Raw genomic sequence first — 13,760 nt, 5'->3', positions numbered from 1 at the left:
GAAATGCACTTTTGGCATGACCGAGGTTCAGTATCTGGGATACATCATTGATGAACAGGGGGTGCATGTCGATCCAGCCAAGGTCCAAGTCATTCGGGATTGGCCCTCTCCAACCACTCTAACAGAGCTCCGCAGCTTTCTAGGTCTTGCCAACTTCTACCGCAGGTTTGTGTTGGGATTTTCTCATATTTCTTGGCCCTTGAGTCAAGTCACCAAGGGCGGGGCGAAAGCAAAATTCTTTTGGTCTGAATCTCAACAGAAGGCATTCAGGGAGTTGAAGGATCGCCTCTGCACGGCACCAGTGCTCGCGTTACCAGATTTACAACAACCATTTGAGGTCGAGACAGATGCCTCTGACTATGCTATTGGGGCAGTCCTTACTCAACATGGACATCCAGTGGCATATCACAGTGAAACACTTTCAGACACAGTCCGGAAGTACCCCACTTATGATAAAGAGATGTATTCCATTGTACAGGCCTGCCGACAATGGAAGCATTACATTTTGGGGAAGGAAACGGTCATCCACACAGACCACCGACCTCTGCAGTTCATACAGACCCAAGGGAAATTGCAGAATGATCGCCATCAGAAGTGGTCTACATACCTGCAACAGTTTCACTTGAATATCAAGTATAAAAAGGGCAGCACCAATAATGTTGCAGATTGCCTCAGTCGACCACCGATCATGGCGCTAACCACCGTGCTCAACTCTTGCGGGCACGAGACTTCTGATTGGCCACTTCTCTACAAAAGCGACCCAGAATTCGGCCACACATACCAGACACTCTTGGAGGGTCGGCAGGTTGCAGATTTTCACCTCCAGGATGCCCTATTATGCCACCTCGGTCACCTTTGTGTTCCTTCAAGCGAGCGTGCCAAGATGATTTGGGAAGCACACTACAGTCGGGCTGCTGGGCATTTCGGGGTCGAGAAAACAGTGGCAGTACTGCAAAACTATTTCTATTGGCCGAATCTTCGACAGGATGTTGGGAAGTACATCCGATCATGTACTGCCTGTGCCATTGCCAAACCGACCATTAAGAAGCAAGGCCTCTATACCCCGTTGCCTACCCCTAGTCGACCTTGGGAATCCATCTCCATGGATTACATGTCAGGCCTTCCTTCCACTAAGCATGGAAATGACTGTGTTTTTGTGGTCGTCGACAGGTTCTCAAAGATGGCCATTATGATGGCCTGCAAGAAGAATATCACAGCAGAAGCCACTGCTAAACTCTTCTTTGAACGAGTGTGGGTGCACTTTGGGATCCCACAGTCTATCATCTCAGATCGGGACAGTCGGTTTCTCAGCACCTTTTGGTCCAGTCTCTGGTCAATGCTGGACACCAAACTCACGAAGTCCACAGCCTTCCATCCTCAAACTGATGGCCAGACAGAGGTTGTCAATAGGATGATTGTGCACATTCTGCGCATGTATAACTCAAAGCATCCACGCACATGGGACGAGAGCCTCCCCTACGTTCAGCACAGCTACAACCGAGCTCTTCACAGCTCCACTGGCCATAGCCCTTTTCAGGTGGGTTTGGGATTCCAGCCACTATGCCCCATTGATGTGGCCATGCCACTTGCAGCTACTCACATGAATTCAGCTCATGTCCAGTCCGAAACAGATAAGGCCACCAGCTTCATTGAGCGCATCCAACATATTCGCCAGCAGGTCCATGACATTCTTGAGAAATCAAATGCCAAGTACAAGCAGCGACATGATCAACATCGGGTGCCACACAAGTTTCAGGTGGGCGACAAAGTCTGGTTGCATTTGCAAAAGGAACGCCTTACTGGAGCCTATCGGAAATTGAGACCACTCCGATATGGTCCTTACACCATTACTAAGGCTATGGGAGACAATGCATTTGAGCTCAGCATTCCCCCATTCCTTGGCCTGCACCCAGTATTCAATGTGGACCGCCTTCGGCCATACTTTCCACCATTGCTAGACACATCCGACATTGCAGAACAGCTCAAACCCACAGAATTAAATCCAGATTGCATGGAACAAGCTGCAACTGATCGGATCATGGACACACAGATCAAGAACACTCGCCAACAGAATATCCAACTGTATCGAGTTGTCAAAGCAGGCCAACTCCTTCAGCAGGGCAAGTGGCTCACCAGGGAACAAGTTCAGCAGAAGTTTCCTCATCTCATGGAGGAGCTCAACGCAATGGGGACCATTGCTTCCTAAGGGGGGAGGAATGATCCAGGTGGATATTGGTGGCCACCTGCCAAGTCCACCTGGACCCCCACCATTTTCTTTCTCAGCATTTTCAGTTTCCTTAATTGTAGCACAACTTACTATTTTTAGCAGTTTTTCGGGTCCTGAACTTCCGGAGCCGTTTTGAGGCCCTAAACGACGTTTTTTGGGGAATCCGGGGGCAACACGAGTCCATGGAATGGACTGTGTTGCACGTTCCAACAATGATAGTGCTCGGATAGATCTTTCTAATGAGCTATTGTACGCGTCAAACGGAGATCATATGCCAAAGTTACGACCCCGGGAAGTTGATGTACCAACTTACCCCCAAACGGGGCCCACAGTTTGGCGTTTCATCTCCTAGGGTTAGGTTTTGGAATGTTAAGGGTTTTTCCATTGTTTCTCAACAATAAATAGGCCTTCGAGCCTCATTGTAACACAGTTCAGAGGCATGTAGCCATCACATCTCTTCTCAGAGATAAGCTACCATCGCCCTAGCTAGTTTATTTCCATTTCTGTTTGTAAGCATATTTCAGTATTTTCCATTAATGAAATGAAGTATTATTTCCGCTGCATCTTTGTGTATATGGTTATCTCTGTAATTTGTTGCGTTCCTGTTTAAATCTGGATCATGTACCCAACTACTTTCAACTATAGGTAAAATATGAACTTCCTGGAACACACTCTATGCCATTATTGACCACATATCTCCCTCCTCGCATGTATTTAGGAATCACCAATTGATATCCATTACACTCTTGTCATGTTCCCTTTAATTCAACTCTTCACTTGCACCTATCATATTATTCTTGATGACCCCCCATGTGGTAATAGTTTATGACATAAAAAGAATCATGTATCCTCCTCATTTGTGTGCTCCTCTAGTTGTCTAATTCAACTTCCTAGTGGTCATTTTCCATTCTAGCCCAAATCTTGTGAGGTAATTGATGTTAATCCACATGTTTGCCTTCCCTTGATTTTTCCACTAGTTTATCCTTGTCATCCTTGGTTTGCCTGCCAAAATATCGCAGGTCAATCACCATGGTGCCACTTAATACCATGTCCCTTGCTTTCCACCTGTTAACCTCCATGGATATCACCAATCTAGTCAACATCTCAAGTAGTTTTTCCCATCCACCTCAACTTTGGAATCTGTGTCCCCAACTCATCCCATTTAATTTTATTAAATTTAAAAATTTTGTAATAACAGGAAATGTAACCGAGTAATTACAAACCCCTCCCCCTTGGGGGAACACCATCATCTGTGCTCAATGACCATATACAACATAAAATTGAATACTTAAATTATCAACACAACTGATATGGAGCTTTACATATATGTAACTCATTTTATCTTTTACAACGCATCTAATATGCAAAGGGGCTTACCTAACCACTCGAAAAGCATTACTCATTAATTTATCCATCTCCCAATGACTCTTTTTGCATCCTTTTAGTGCTTGATGTACTCACTATAACTTGGATATGTTCCCTTTATTTGGAGCGTTTCCTACTTCCAATGTCTAGAATTGTTATCCTTGCACTCCTTGTTCCTTCAGTGAATAGTTCCTGAATCATTGTTTCCGGGAACATCTACACTGTAATTTCAATTCCAATCAGCTATGCTCATGACCAAAAACCAATTTAATTTACAGCCTTCACTTCTATGCTTCATAGTCCCTCGAGAAATCCATTCATCCCCCTTCCGAGCAGTCACTCACCTTCTAGGTTTAGGCATCCCCTTCTCTGCTTCCCAATCGCTCGGGAAATCCATTCATTGGTAAGTTTTCCTCGCATCAGAAGGGTTTAAAAACCAAGTAATATACTTGCCTTAATACTATCATACCGATCATAGTATCCCTTATGGTAATCAGTTGGCACCATTCGTGCTACTATCCCATAATGGCCATTTGAAAAATTCAGGTTTTTCATACTAATGTTATCCCACCCTATGGCAACCTTTGTTCATTTAAACTGAGAAATCTCTTGTCTATTCCTATATCACATACATATATATCCCATGAGACACATCATACAAGAAAATGCAATAAATGTAAATCATACCTCCTTAGTAGTTTATCCTTGCAGTGAACTTATAATTTACCGTAATTCCTACAACAAGACCAAGTTAGATCATTCATTAAACTATCATAAGTTAAAATATCACATCAGGTTAGCCCAAAACCCAAACTATCGTAAATTAGAATACTAAATCATATTCATAATTTAAAAGTTTAGAAATCAATAAAGTACTACTAATTATCTTGATTTGATGAGTTTCTCTTTTCTCATGCACACATGGGGTCAATTTCCTAGCTTGGAAAGCACCTAATGTCTTCTCTTCTCTTCAACCTTGTACACACACGGGGTCAATTCCTAACCTTGCAAGAACCCAGTTCCTTCTCTTCTATTCAACCATCCACTCATTGATGGATACATGGGATAGATATAAGCCCATTCACTACCCGTGAATATAGGCACTACCAAATCAGGTAGTCTCCATCAACAAGAAACAAGTGTATTCCACACATCAATGTATTCCACACCTCACAGGCCTAGACAGTCCCATATCTGTCTGTCCTAAAAACAGACCTGGACAACCCCATACCTTCTCATCCTAAACATTTACACAGAGCTAGACAATCCCATGCACGTCCATCCTAAACATTTACATAGGCCCAAACAATCCCATACTTTCTCATCCTAACACATACACATATACGCATGGCACAATACAACATAAACATAACATGATACCACATACACATAGCACAATACCAAAAACATATGAAACAATACAACATATACACATTTACACATTTACAAGAGCTACACATATTCACATGACTCAACACATTACAAATTATTACATAGAGTCTAGAGATTGTTCTACCTTTGTTCATGTGAACTAGGCCATACTCCCTTTTTTTTCCCACAATTTAACCATGAGAAAATGTAAGAGTCAAGCTCTCCTAGTGTTATTATATTTTCATTCCATCCATAAGAAATCATCTTTCCATTTAAATGACCCCTAACAACCATGTCAAATATAATGGCATATACATATACATATATACATATATACATATACACACACAAACAAACACACACACATATGTATTATGTGTGTGTGTTTGTTTGTGTGTGTATATGTATATATGTATATATGTATATGTATATGTATATGTATACATACACACACACACACACACACACACACATATGTGTGTGTGTGTGTGTGTATTTGTAATTCATGTAATGCCCCTTTCTCAAGAATCCGTGGCTTTCCTTCCACCTCAGTGAACTTGATCCAAGGCCCCAAGTGTGTAAATCAAAGGACACTTATAATATCAATCAAGAAATGCAAGAGGAAAAATAAAAGGAAACATCAAAAAGAGAAGTCAAATCCGCAACAACAATCACAAAAGAAAATTTGTAGAAAAAAAAAACATGACCATGCATATTCAATAATCAAATAACCAATCACAAACTTAATGTTTAAAGGTAAAAAATATCAAAATGAAGTAGTCCAAAGATTGACTCAATGTCTCGAGTCCAACAAGTCTCATGAGACTCTTAGACATCATACCACACATATACATGTGTAAAAAAATAAATTTCTTTCTTTTTCAACTTGTGGGGGGGGAGTATCATTTTAGGTTCTCCTCCCCATAAGACCAACATGACACTGGTTACCTTTCCCTATCAGTATCATGGGGAATTTTCTTTCCATTATCATCACTTACCTTTTCTAATGGTTAAACATGACATGTCAATTATTGCAATTGTTCTTCTAGTTCATAGTTCTAGTCTTTCAGTTCTTGTTGTTTCTTGATACACTCCTTTATCTCTACCTTGCATATTTTGATCTCAGCTTCTAGATCCCTAAGCTGAGGCTTCAAGTCTTCTATTATTTTAGAGGAGCTTTCCCTCCTTGATTCATGTCATGTACCATTGGACATGGTTTCCATGTATTTTCCATTAAGTCTTTTCATGTGTTGCCACACACACTCAACTATTAGTTATTAATGAAAAAATGTATATACCAATGGTCATATTACCAAGTGAACTAAAACATGCTTCCCTGTAGCTTTTCACACATCATAGGATTGTCACCATCTATATAGTGCAACTAAAATAACATTTAAATAAGTATGATTTCAAATTCAGTAACACATGTATACATATATGCATATTAGTCATGGTACCTTCAATCTCTAGAGTAAGTTAAGGAAGAAAATGTTACATTAGCATGCATCACATTCTTAAATTTTCACATTCATACAAGACCTGCAAGCAATCTCAAGTTAGCACAAAATCCTTCGATTTTAATGCCATTTGTAAATAATCAACATACAATATATGATGATAGTGTTATATCTTGTACCTGCAACCAAGCATAAATTGTCACTTATTAAGTCTTCAAACAATATACCTTTAGCCAAAAAAACCATGGGATTCCCCCATCCACTACATGTACACACACACATATGCATAAACATATCTATAACATCGATAGAACAATATGCAATCAAGACAACATATGGATTTCCAAAAATGTCGTATACCACATACTTAGTTACATGCATACCTATTCTAAGTATGTATAAGTACATCACACTAGTAGTATTATTACCCTACCATAATTATGCCCAAAATCATGCAGGAAGTTCTATTAATGCTTAAAAATTAACACATGCAATGGTAAATTAAATAAATTCCCATCATATTAGAGAATTTTTGCAGTCCATATTCAATTCTGAAAGCAAGATTATAATAAATCATGTTCTTATTTAGTTATAATACTCGGGATCTAGGGATCCACTCCCCTCCAGGGGTTAGAACCTTAAACGTCCTATTTAGTTAATCAGTACTAGAGTGCTAGCCTTATATTCAAGATTCTAGGTTTAAACTACTTGTCCTTATTTCCTTTGTGATAGAGCCCATTAGGTTCAATTGTAAAACATGGTAGCTATGATACCACCTGTAAAACACCCCCTTACCATCTTAACCCAAAGGAAGTGGTTACTAGGTTGACGTGACTCTCAACGTGCAGTTATGAGAATGGGATATACTTCTTCTTTATTTTCCATATAAAATCATATAAAAAGAAAAATACTTAACAATAGGTGAGGGGTTCAGAATGGATTAAAATACCTTGGACCAAACACACATGCATGCACATTTGAGCCTTACACTAACTAACGATCAACCAAAGCCTAACTGTTAAAGATAGACTTCATAAACCAAGGCTAATAAATGAGATGTACTATGTACACTAATTGAAAGGAGTAAATACTCAAACACATGGTTTGAAACTAAGTTTCTAAGGCTTTAAGGCATCACCATTCTGGTTGTCCATATTTTTCCGTCTCATCTCCTCCGTCAGCAAGCCTGAGACTATTTCATCAAACTGCAAAGCAGTTGCATTGCTACCTATTGCAATAACCAGACTATCCCACGAATCTGGTAGAGAACACAACAGACTGATGCACTTATCTTCATCTGAAATTTTAATATCAACAGATAATAACTGACTCACCATAGTATTAAACGCATTCAAATGCTCTGTCACCGAGTCTCCATCTTTCATCCTCAGGTTATACAGCTTTTTCCGCAGGAACAGTTTATTCACCGGAGACTTAGATTGGTACAAAGTCCCTAACTTGACCCATAAAGCCTTTGTCGTAGCTTCCCCTAATACATTCAGCAATACTGAATCCGAGACACACAATCGTATTGTGCTCTTTGCCTTCTGATCCAACTTCTTCCATTCTTCATCGGTCACTCCCGATGGTTTAGTACCCGGATCTACCGCGATCCACTGATCTTTATCCACCAACAGATCCTCCATCTTGAGTTTCCACAACTCAAAATTCTGACCATTGAACTTCTCAATCTCTATCTTTCCACTGCTCGCCATCTTCTTTCACTACCAGAATCGATCTCGCAGATCTCCCACTGAACAGGGTCTACCACAGGCCCGAGCGAAACCCCTCAGTAACAAAGGTGTCCCCTTGAAGCCAAAACAGCTCTGATACCAAATGTAGGTTTTAACCCTGTACAGAAATTACGTGCATACGAATTCTTAAACAAAGAAAATAAACAATGCGAGAGCATAACCCATAAAACACATATGCATAGAGATTTTTCCCCAGATCCCAAAACCGGGACTACCAGCTTGATTTTTCATTATGTTCCTTTCAATGTTACAATACATATTTATACATGCCGAAGCATCCAATACCATGGACCGAAAACCATCGCGTCCAATACCATGGACCGAAAACCATCGCGTCAAAAAAACATGGGCGAAAATCATGCACAAAACCATAGGTGGGTCCGCCCAACCTAACATATGGTCCAAAACCAAAATTTTCCGGGGCGCTGCCCTAGACCCCATAAAGTGGGGTTACGGGTGCCCTTCAAACCCCCTATTAAATACGTGGAAAGAATATAACACAACCCAACAATCTCCCACTTGTTGTTTTCTTTCCACAGGGGGCCACAAGAGAGCTTAGTCATTTTTTCAGCCCTGAGATTCCCATTGCTTCTCTACACCAAGAGAACTTCTCTGAGCTCACAGATTTTGTCAATGCATCTGCAGTATTCTTCAAAGTGTCCACCTTTACCAGCAACACCTTTTTGTCTTCTATCATATCCCTCACAAAGTGATATTGAACATCAATGTTCTTTGTCTTTGAATGATAAGCAGGGTTCTTTGCCAAGAAAATTGCACTTTGGCTGTCACAGTCTATTCTTATAGCTGCCTGTACTAACCCCATACTTGAACACAATCTCTGTAACCAAACTGCTTCCTTGCTTGCATGAGTGGCTGCCATGTATTCTGCCTCTGTAGATGATAGTGCCACTACAGATTGTTTCTTACTCATCCAACTGACTGCACCTCCAAATAGGTTAAACACATACCCACTTGTAGATCTTCTCTGATCCAGATCTCCAGCCCAGTCTACATCAACAAAGCCATGAATATCCAACACTCTGTCCAATCCTGGTCTTCCTTGGTAGCACAAACCATAATCATGTTGGCATTATGATACATATGTTGTACTTGATGGCAAACCACTCATCTCAGATAATAAATTATAGTGTAGAGAAAATTTCACGCACTTATATGCAGAGAAAAGTTTATTTCATGTAGAGAAAAGTTCACGCACTTTTATGAAGAGAAAAGCTTATTTCATGTAGAGAAAAGTTCACGCACTTTTATGCAGAGAAAAGTTTATTTCATGTAGAGAAAAAGTTCACGCACTTTCATGCAAGGAAAAGCACGTATATGTTGGAGAACTTACCTTTGGTCCATGCTAGTTAGTCCTTGGTATTTGAACCTATGAGGAAAAGCACGTATATGTTGGATAACTTACCTTTGGTCCATGGTAGTTAGTCCTTGGTATTTGAACCTATGAGGAAAAGCGCGTATATGTTGGAAAACTTACCTTTGGTCCATGGTAGTTAGTCCTTGGTATTCGAACCTATGGTTTTGGACCATGGTACTTCATCAAAAGTGTTGATCTCACGTACTTTCATGGTTGGTTCATGGTATTAGTCCAACAGTTTTTTGATCCTATGGTTTTGGCCCGTGGTATTGTGAAAGGCCTAAGCCTATATAAAGCAAAGGAGATCACTTGGATAATTCATTCTTGCAAATCGAATATCTTAAGATCTGAAATATTGGGTTATTTTTTTAAAAGTTTGATCTATGAAAGGGAAGTTGAAAGCGAATCTGTGAAGGGTGATCTCTCGAGCGCTGCAGCTGCGGAAGTGCGGAGGCGCCACAGAAGGTGTAGTGTGGAGACGCCACAGAGACGCCACAGAAGGCGCAGTGCGGAGGCGCCACAGAAGGCGTAGTGCGGAGGTGCCACAGAAGGCGCAGTGCGGAGGCGCCACAGAAGGCGCAGTGTGGAGGCGCCACAGAAGGCGCAGTGCAGAGGCGCCACAGAAGGCGCAGTGCGGAGGCGCCACAGAAGGCGCAGTGCAGAGGCGCCACAGAAGGCGCAGTGCGGAGATGCCACAGAGGCGCCACAGAAGGCGCAGTGCGGAGGCGCCACAGAAGGCACAATGCGGAGGCACCACAGAAGGCGCAGTGCAGAGGTGCCATAGAAGGCGCAGTGCGGAGGCGCCACAGAAGGCATAGTGCAGAGGCGCCACAGAAGGTGCAGTGTGGAGGCGCCACAGAAGGCGCAGTGCAGAGGCGCCATAGAAGGCGCAGTGCGGAGATGCCACAGAGGCGCCACAGAAGGCGCAGTGCGGAGGCGCCACAGAAGGCGCAGTGCGGAGGCGCCACAGAAGGCGCAGTGCGGAGACGCCACAGAGGCGCCATAGAAGGCGCAGTGCGGAGGCGCCACAGAAGGCGCAGGTGCGGTGGTCGCGGCGCCACAGAAGGCGCAGGTGTGGAGGTAGTACAGATATCCGCAGATCTATACCAGTGAAGTTGCGATCCCTGCTTAAAATTTGTTTTAACTACCTTTGACTATTCTGTAGGGTTTTGGGTGCATAACTGAAGTTTGGTTACTGGTATTGAGTTCAGATAACAGCATGATTAATGACTTATCTTTATGTACTAGATCTGGTTGATAACTCTCATAATATCATTGTATATGTATGGATCTGGTGATTGGGTGATTCAGAAGGTTGTTTGATTATGAGCTTCAATGTTGTTGTTGGGTCCAGTATGAAAATTGGATGAAAAGTGGCCTTTCAGATTATGTGTTGTGCTTCAGTGTATCCAGTCTGAAAATTGATGAAACGTGGTACCTGGAGGAGAGAAGATTGTAGGCCAGCTCCTATGTACTAGTATCTAAGCTAGTACAAAAGCTAAGGGAGATCTTTGGAGCATTGTAGCAGGTAGCAGCCTGCGTACTAGTAAATGGATCGGCTAGTACAAGAGCAAAGGGGGTTGTAGCTCCCGTACTGGTATAAGACTGCACCAGTACAAATATTGTAAAAGGATTTTCTTATTAAGAAGAAGATTAAGATGACTTGCAGCAGGTGGTTTTTCTCCCGCATTGGGTTTCCACCTTATATCATGGTGTTCATGTGTGTGCCTTATGTGTGATGATCTACTCTCTATTATGGCATCTGTTATCTGATAATATGGTTGATAATGTTCTAATGCACTCATTGAAGATCAATTAATTACTTAATCATAAGAAGTTGTGGAAGTAGCATATATGAATCTGATTATGGAAATGAAAAACTTTTATTAATGTGATAATATTGATTCACCCCCCCCTTCCCAGTATTATTTCCAACAATTGGTATAAGAGCAGGTCCTTTGATAGAAGCTTGATCGCTTGAAGGAGATCCGTGGAACAATGGGAAAGAAGCTTAAGAAGAAAGCACCTAGGAAAAAGAAGTCATCTCAGAAGAACTATGACAGTGGGAGAATCGATTGGGGATTAGGTATAAGAAGCTCTTCAGATTCAGAATCAGATTCAGAATCATTATCAGGTATGAATATATTATCCTCTGATGTTCCAGCTATCTTTCCTATTGGAAGAGATGAAAGTGATAGCGAAACTACTCAATTTGCTCTTATGGGTGAACAAGAAAGATATCAAATAGAGGCAGAATTTAAAAGGCTGACAGACAAAATTAGAGATCAACAAGATCTATTGAACAAAAGGGAATGTGATTTCAAAGAAGAAGCTACCAAACTAAAGGCCCAACTAGAAGAAGGAAACAAGGTAAGAAAGCTACTCAAGGACAAGGAAGACCAATGTCAAAAATTGCAGCATGAAGTGACATCATTAAGAAAAGAAGTCAACGAAAGAAGCACAACCATCAAGAAACTCAAAGATAGATCCAGCTACTATGAAAATCTTGAAGCTACAATCCTCTCACTAAAAGGAGATCTTGAAGAATCAAAGAAGCAGAATACAGATCTACTCCAAGATATTGCAAAACAAGAAAATGAAGTCACCAGCTTAAAATCTCAACTAGAATGTGACTTCCGAGTTCGTCAAATGCAGCAGGATCTGAATGAAGAACAAGAAAAGGAGATTCTCAAACTAAGGGAACAAATGGAAGAAGGAAGGAAAGCTGAAGAAGATTTGAAAAAGCAATCTCTTGAAAAGGAAGAACAGCTTCAGGTTGAGGTAAATATCTTGAAAGGTAAACTAGAAGAAAAGGATAAGCTTTTACGATTTCAAGATAGTTCTAAAGTCTTGGATGATATTCTTAGTAGTCAAAGGTCTCCTGCTATAAAGACTGGTCTTGGTTTCCATGAATCTGTTGAAGGTGAATCTAGTTCACAAGGTGAGGCAAGGAACTCTAAAGAGAAATCTAAAGTGATCAACGAAGAAATGAAAGATCAATCTCATCATCAACCAAGAAAAGAGATTCCTCAAAGAAAATCCTTTACTACTCCTATGAATAATGTTGAATGTTATGTATGTCATAATCTTGGACATGTTGTAGCTAGATGTAGAAGAAGAAGGGTTCAAGACCATTATGCAGAAACATCATCACATTCAAGGTACTTTTATGGATATTGCTTTGCTTGCAATATGTTTGGTCACAAAGCTGCTGATTGTTACAGGAGGAATATGAAACATGTAAGATGTTATGCATGTAACAAGCTTGGACATATAGCTAAGGAATGCAGGAACAAAGTGTGGGCACCATATCAAAAGGAGAAAATGTCATCATCATGCTTGAAGATATGGAGTAAAAAGGAAGTACAGTCAGAAAAAGGCAGCACTGCACAACGTACAGACATACCAGAATCAGAGGGAGCTGAAAGTACAAAACTTCAGTGTCCTGAATCTCATATGAAAACTCCATAAAGGAAAGTTGCATATATATGCGAGTTAGTTACTGCACAGTCGCGTATATGATTGTTTGAAGAAAGGCAGTAGGGACAGGTTCAAGAGAAGGATCAGTTTTTCTCTAGTTAATAATAATGATGTGTGGATATGATGGTTAGAAGTGTTTTGGTTCTAACTTGATATTGATGATGTCTTGATACTTCTTATTGATATGCATGATCAGACAGATGGCACAGGTTTAGAGGGAGGATATGGACTTAATGCATTATTGGCATTATGGTTAATAGTCCTTGGTGATGATACTTATATGGATAAATGATTCATCTTGCTATGATTATGAGTTGTTCACATGGTTCTTGGATCAGATTTATGGTTGATTCTCTAATGATGCTTGCATGGGAAGCACTTAGCTTGAATTCACATCTTCTTGATGTTGAGTCACTCATATGCTGTTGTCATCATATGCATAAAGATCATATATTACAGTTATGATTCCTTTCATTCTTGGCACAAATGGATGAGGATTGTTGGCTGGATACAGGGATGATTATTCAAAGTTGCATTGTTGGAGACATGATGATAATGAGCTCTTATCTATATGATGATAGGATTGTTTCATACATATGTTGATTAATGCAGATATTCCCAATTGATGATACTTGATTCATGTAGATCTGGATGGCTATGATGTTTCTCACATAGAATTTGAAATTCTGTTGATGCGGACATACCTTGATGATTCATGCACTAATACA

This window comes from Pinus tabuliformis, chromosome 3_2 (genome assembly GCF_031772625.1).
Source record: "Pinus tabuliformis cultivar Carrire ecotype Pingquan chromosome 3_2, CPIR1, whole genome shotgun sequence".
Classification (NCBI taxonomy): domain Eukaryota; kingdom Viridiplantae; phylum Streptophyta; class Pinopsida; order Pinales; family Pinaceae; genus Pinus; species Pinus tabuliformis.
Note: the sequence above shows the minus strand (reverse complement) of the source record.